Genomic DNA, 7,269 nt, shown 5'->3' on the forward strand with positions numbered 1-7,269 from the left:
GGACAGATATACCCAAAAGCCCGATCCACTGGTGGTAAGTCACTCATGTCACATCACCAGCTGCTTCTGCCGCACCACTCCGTGCTCTGCTCTGCCATAAAATTAGTTGGCTATATAACTTTTTTTTTCATCTGGCTTTAGCTCGGGTTTGGATTACCTCCAAAACTGGGCAACCGTTTACTGCAGTAATCACAGTGATACTCAAATAATTCAATGACTGACATCTGGACTACCAGATTGGTGGATCACAACAATTCTACAAAAAAAAAGTCCTAATCACCCAAGAAAATCAACAGTAACGATTTAAATTGTGTCCTGAACAGACATATCAGTGTGACATGCATCAATCACAGACTTTCATTAATTCACTGTTAAAGTTCATACATACAAATTAGATAACACACAACATGGCTTGTGTGAAAGGATCAATCATATTCTAAACTGTCTATGATTTATATCAGTGTAAACCAGTTACCGATGAATGACACGCAGATAACAAAAGGCCATTCACTACATTATGTCTTGTTTGGATAAACACATTGAATTATTTCAGAACATAGTAAATTATAGTTATCCCAGTTCATAGGAAATGTAACAATGAAATTTAACAGCTAGTACAACAGATGCCACTTTTACTGGGAATGCATTTTTTATGTTTCTGTGGCCACACAGGCTTTTTGGACTCTGGGGCTGCTAAATTTTTCTGGACAAAGGCTTTATAAATTCCACTTTCACGCAAAGAGAATCCGGTGTGAGTAGCCCCTGAGATTGGGGATACTAACCTTTGAGAATTACAATGTAGGCAACCAAACACATAGGTGGGAAGTGGGTGGAATCAGACTTGGATGATGCCTTGGAATGAGTTGGAGCTATTATTGAATAATGTTACCTCCAGCAGTGTTCCTTTTAAAGCATTGTAAATGCACAGTTTTCCTAGAGAGAAATTTGGTTGTCTATTTTATACATAGGATTCAGGAATATGGCATGGTGGGGGATTCTTTCTCAAAAAGAACCCAAAAACTAACATACTAAGCAGGGGCGTAACTAGACCCCTCAGGGCCCGGGTGCGAGAATCTGTTAAGGGCCCCCCACCCCCCCAAAAAAACATGATTTTTACCCAACAATTTTTTTTCAACAAATTCAATTTACATATTGAATCATTTCTGTAAAAAAATCAAAGAAAAAGGGGCGCATGTTCAAAGGGCATAATCAAAGAAAATGGGGCGCATGTACATAGGGCCCTTTTTGTACATGCGCCCCTTTTTCTTTGAATACATAAATAATCTTTCCACCAAAACAGCCTGACTGTGGCATTTTTGCCACCAAAACAGCCCGCCTGTGGCATCTTTGCCACCAAAACACCCCGCCTGTGGCATCTTTGGCCCCATAACAGCCCGCCTGTGGCATCTTTGGCCCCATAACAGCCCTCCCGTGGCATCTTTGCCACCATAACAGCCCTCCTGTGGCATCTTTGGCCCCATAACAGCCCGCCTGTGGCATCTTTGGCCCCATAACAGCCCGCCTGTGGCATCTTTGCCACCATAACAGCCCTCCTGTGGCATCTTTGCCACCATAACAGCCCTCCTGTGGCATCTTTGCCACCATAACAGCCCGCCTGTGGCATCTTTGGCCCCATAACAGCCCGCCTGTGGCATCTTTGGCCCCATAACAGCCCGCCTGTGGCATCTTTGCCACCATAACAGCCCTCCTGTGGCATCTTTGGCCCCAAAACAGCCCTCCTGTGGCATCTTTGGCCCCAAAACAGCACTCCTGTGGCATCTTTGGCCCCAAAACAGCCCGCCTGTGGCATCTTTGCCACCAAAACAGCCCGCCTGTGGCATCTTTGCCACCAAAACAGCCCGCCTGTGGCATCTTTGGCCCCATAACAGCCCGCCTGTGGCATCTTTGGCCCCATAACAGCCCACCTGTGGCATCTTTGCCACCATAACAGCCCTCCTGTGGCATCTTTGCCACCGTAACAGCCCTCCTGTGGCATCTTTGGCCCCATAACAGCCCGCCTTTGGCATCTTTCCACCAAAACAGCCTGACTGTGGTATCTTTGCCCCCCCCCCTTACACATCCATGCTATCTCTCACACACACACACACACATATATATTAATTCACAAATATTTACTCACTAATTCACAGATAATCCATTCAATCATTCAGATATTCATACATTGATACTCATTAATTCCCTCATTCAGATACTCATTTACATATACTCATTCACAAACATTCATTCACTCACTCCTTCACAGATATTCATTAATTCTCTCACTCAATCTCAAATACTCCTTCATGCAGCCTCCCCTTACCTGAACAACCGAAGATGTAAAAAGTATGTGCCGCTCGGCGCTCGCAGACCAACTTGTTCAGTGCATAGGGGGAAGCAGATGCGCAGCAGGGTCATGTGACGTACGTCACGTACGTCACGTGACTGTTGGATTCCTGCGTCCCCCGGCATCCTCGTCTGCCAGTAAGTAGCGGCCCCCCGCGGAATTAATCGTGGGGGTTGCCCGGGCCCCCTAGAGTGGCGGGCCCGGTAGCAGCTGCTGCAGGGTTAAGGGGCAAGTGCCCCTTTTGCCCTGAGTTATAGACGGCCGTAGAGGCCGCATAGGCCCAGTCAGTCCGGTCCTGACTGGGCCTATGCGGCCTCTACGGCCGTCTATAACTCATAGACCTTGGGGCCCCTTGCCGCCGGGGCCCGATTTCGGGCGGCCCCTTGGCTTGGGCCCCCCTGCCACCGGGGCCCGGTCGCAGTCGCGACCCCTGCGACCCCGGTAGTTCCGCCACTGATACTAAGATTCCTTACATTTTTCTCCAGTTTTCCAAATAGGCAAACAAAAACTTTGGCTCCTCAAAACAGACCTTGACAAGTGAAGAAATCTTTTGTAAGGGGCTTCCCTTCCTATGAGTTTCCATATAGATCACAGAACCTGGTGTATTCAAACGCTGCCAGACATTTGTAATTTCAAAAGAAACTTTCTGAACTGGGCTGTATTCTTCTCCCACATCAACTACCATAAAACTTATAGCATGAGGCTATACTCATCCTAATAATTCCTACTGACCCTATTGTCACTAATCTTCTTTCATTCTGTCTGACATTAAGCAAATACAAAATCCAATTTCACACAGTATTAATCCATTAATCTATTTTGTACAACCTATATTCATGAGTTCACCCTTCATGGGGACATCCTTCTCCATTTTCTGGTCATACAGGGATTCTTCAGATTGATGTGGCCTGTACCCCACCAGGATCTTTAACTTGATGTTGAAACTTATACCATCTATGCCCACATCAAAGGAGATAGTATTAAAACACATTAATTGCTCCACCAGCTACTAATTCCCTACCACCCTTGGACTCCTGTGACTATGGACTTAATTGTTGGGCTTCCTGTCAGAACCACACTGTGTTACAAAACAGGCACATGGAAGGTTCCCCAGCCTTCCATCTGCTCTTCAGCTAGCCAAACTTTTCCTAAAGGAAATTGTTCATATGCATGTGGTTCTCCATGACATAATTTTCATTATGATTTTAATTTATAGATTCTGAGGTCATAGTGACAGAACCCTCTACTCCATCTGTATCATTGTCAACTTGGTAGATCCTCACGTTTAATGTTATGCTTAATGTTCACTCTCCCCTTATTGTAATACAATACAATCTGCTCTATAAATAAAATGTAAGGATGTAAACATTTGAGGTTGACCTAAACTTTTCCAATGTTACTGTAATTGGTGCACCAATCAGTCTCGTACTCGAGCATTACCTCCAGACTTTTATTAATTGTGACCGAGCTGATTGGGCTGCGCTCAATGAACTGTGCCCTGATACTGCCTTGATGATATCTGCCATATTGCACATCATCTTTAACTGAGACAGTCTTAAATAAGCTGCAATAAAGGTATGTAAGATAGATATTTTATGTTTGATTTTACATGCATAAGCCATAAAATCATATTATTACATTGTACAAACTCAATCCATTTGTATACTTCCAAGAAGGGTTGACATTTTTTTTTTACCTTTTTTACCTTCATGTAAAGATTACATTTTCACAACATACTAATTGTTCGGGTCTGTTTTTTGGGAAAGATATTGGCCAAAATCAGAAAGTTTGAAAAATAGATGAAGATTTGTAAATGAATCTCTTCTTTATTAGAATATGACAATTTTCATCTCCCATTGTAGTTCTGTTCAAGGTAATTCATTAAAATAACACATTTTTAGTTTTAAATATTATTTTCAAATCACTTACATTGTGACACCTTTTCCCTGTGAAGGCAGTGCTGTCACACATGCAAAAATAGAATTTGTCTTTGCATACTGATTATAGAGCTAAGTTAGTTTATGCACTGAAAATTGCAACTTGGTAAGTTAATTAAATTCACCTTCATGTGTAACAATTTATTTTTGTCAATGTATAACCGCATATTCAATAAACTGAAGTGGTTATGGATAAAAAACTAGATTGTGTTGCAAACTGGTAAAAAGAGAAACAAGTACACCACATCTGTTGCCATGGTGATTATAGTAGCCCAGGTTGGCATTTACTTTGCAGTCACTGCTTGGCGCAGAGACCTTTGGCACCATTTTGTATGAGAGATAGACATATGCGATTGGTGGAACATAGGTGGAAATAGGTGGGTGAAATTAGTCTGGAAACAAGCTAGGGCTATCATCATATCCTGTCACCCCTAGCAGTGATTCTTAAAATATCAGGCCCTAGGCATTTGGACAGTCTGCCTAGTGAAAAAAGGGAGTAGCGACTTGCATATGTGGTTCCAACAATATGAGAAGTGTCGTTTTGGGGAGGTATGGTTTCAACGGATGGAAGCCAAAGGGGTAGAGGAGAAGATATGGAGACATTGACAAAAACCATGAGAGAGCATTTGAGAGTGTAAAAAAACCCAATGAAATGCAAATAAAAATTCTGAGCTCTATGTTTTGTTTTCATTTGTTTTGTATGGGGCCCCTCCTTGTTTTCAGACATTCATATGAATTGAGAAAATTCGCACATCAAAATGCATCCATATCCGAATGCACAACTTTAATGACCATGGTTTTGGAATGGGATGTCCAACAAGCTTATATATATGGTCAGGTGTCTACATACTTGTGGTCCATATAATGAACCTTCTTTCATTCCCAAGTCTGTCAGGGCTCTCTGGCTAGTCATTTCATTTCGTTAACTGACATAGACCACTGGATATTCTAGCAGGCTGAACATTTTCATACCTTAAAATTACTTAATCTGGAAAGCATGCTGAGATAACATCAAGAAGCAAAGTTGCTAATGTTTGACATATATCAAAGATTCATTGTGGCCCACCTCATTAGGTAGCCGGAGTGGAGGAAATGGGGAAAAATGAACATAACATACTATATCACTAAGACAGCTGTGAGTTACGGATGTCTTGATATTAATATGAAACACATATCACAAATCTTATGACAGCTGATTAGCCTTACTGATGGCCATCAAAAGAACATCAACTATAGCAATACTTGAAAAAATAGAAGCGTATGGTATGTCATTATCACATTCAATTCTTATTGTCCAGTTGAAATATCACAGTGGGAGAAGTATAGGAATTCCTATTACCCAAAATATAATAAATGTATTATCTCTTCGCATAACCGGCAGACTGGCTCTTCAGTTATAAGACTGAAACTCAGTGGAGCAAAACAATTCATTATTTACAGAACGCATAATATAAAAAACTCAAGAAATGTAACTGGAACCAAATAAGGTTCTTTAAGATACGTTGCATCTAATATCTGTATGATTTTACAGGTTAAATGTGAAATTAATGAAAAAATATTCACATCTCAAAGTATAAGCCCAAAATATATGTGTGTGGACGTAACTGCACCCATAAACAACGTCCTGCATAAATATGATTTATCCCAAAGCATTACCTTGGAAATATATCAGTTCTTTAACTAACTTCATCTTGTACAAACAACCCTTTTTGCATAGATTTGAATATATACCCAAATGTTATTGGGCTTGTGTATATTTTTTATTATGCTTGCATTTAGGAAACATGAGCTACCATTAGTTTATTCCCATATGCCTCTTCTTTTCTCAATCTTTAGCAATCACTTGTTATCTACCAGTACAGAATTACAAATAGATTTCTATGATTGACTTAGCATACATTGATAATGTTTTATCCACGGGCTAACTTGTATATTTCTTTGGCATCTAACACTATAACAAGAGAGCAGTGCAATGGGTAAACCCATAGCAAATCTGATGCAGATTTAAAACCTTGGATATGTAAAGGTTTCCAAAACAGTAAATATAATCAAAATATAAGTTTTGTTTAAAATATAGTCTAGATAACAGTCAAAGACTGTTTGGATTTATCATGAGGAACTCAGTATTGACAGATTTGACAAGTGCCCAGTTTACAGGATAATAAGCAGTGTTAAATTATATGGCTTTCAGGATAATTAAATATCAATACACATTTTGGTCCATATTTTATTGATGTGTGGTTGTTTGGGAAAGACATACTTTGCTCCAGATTCAGAACACTGGCAAGACAGGGAGATGAGAAGCAGTGTAGCATCGAATCCTGCTCTCTACTGATAGCTACACTTCACTGCAAGTTATAGTCAATGGCCAACTATGACTCTAGTGCAAACAATTGATCCAGAAGAGCGGCAAAAGTGATAATTATTTGACAGTTTCAAAACTGTCCTAAGATGAATAATCTTTTGGCCACTGGAAATGAATCTGTAACCCCATAGTTAAAAAAACGTATAATGTTGGAATAACAGTATATTGTTATATACATTCATAAATGCTGTTTGTTTGTCTATTTTGCTCCCAGTACAACCCATTTGGGAATTGACTATATCTAGTAGGGTACAGAATAAGTGATTGATAAATACAAGTAGCCAAAAAATTGTAGCATGGAGTGGAGGGGCAGTCTCATTGAATATGGCTGTGATTGATGATTCCAACGACCTGTGTATTTTTTTTTACTGTAGCCAACCTGAATTTTCAAGGGCCATTTGAACTTGTCAGTAGCAGCCTGAAAAAGAGTTAGAAAACCACAGCGTTAGACAAGACAGTATTAGATTCAGCCAACAGACTTAGGCTAATCTGTCGGACTACAACTAGCGTAAGTGCACTACTAGTGCAGTAAATTCACTAGGCGGAGTGTAAAAAGAGAAAAACAGAACCAAATACAAAATATAGAGAGAAATAATACTCCCCTAATTATATCGCCATAAGGA

The sequence above is a fragment of the Spea bombifrons genome, chromosome 2, assembly GCF_027358695.1.
Source record: "Spea bombifrons isolate aSpeBom1 chromosome 2, aSpeBom1.2.pri, whole genome shotgun sequence".
Lineage (NCBI taxonomy): Eukaryota > Metazoa > Chordata > Amphibia > Anura > Pelobatidae > Spea > Spea bombifrons.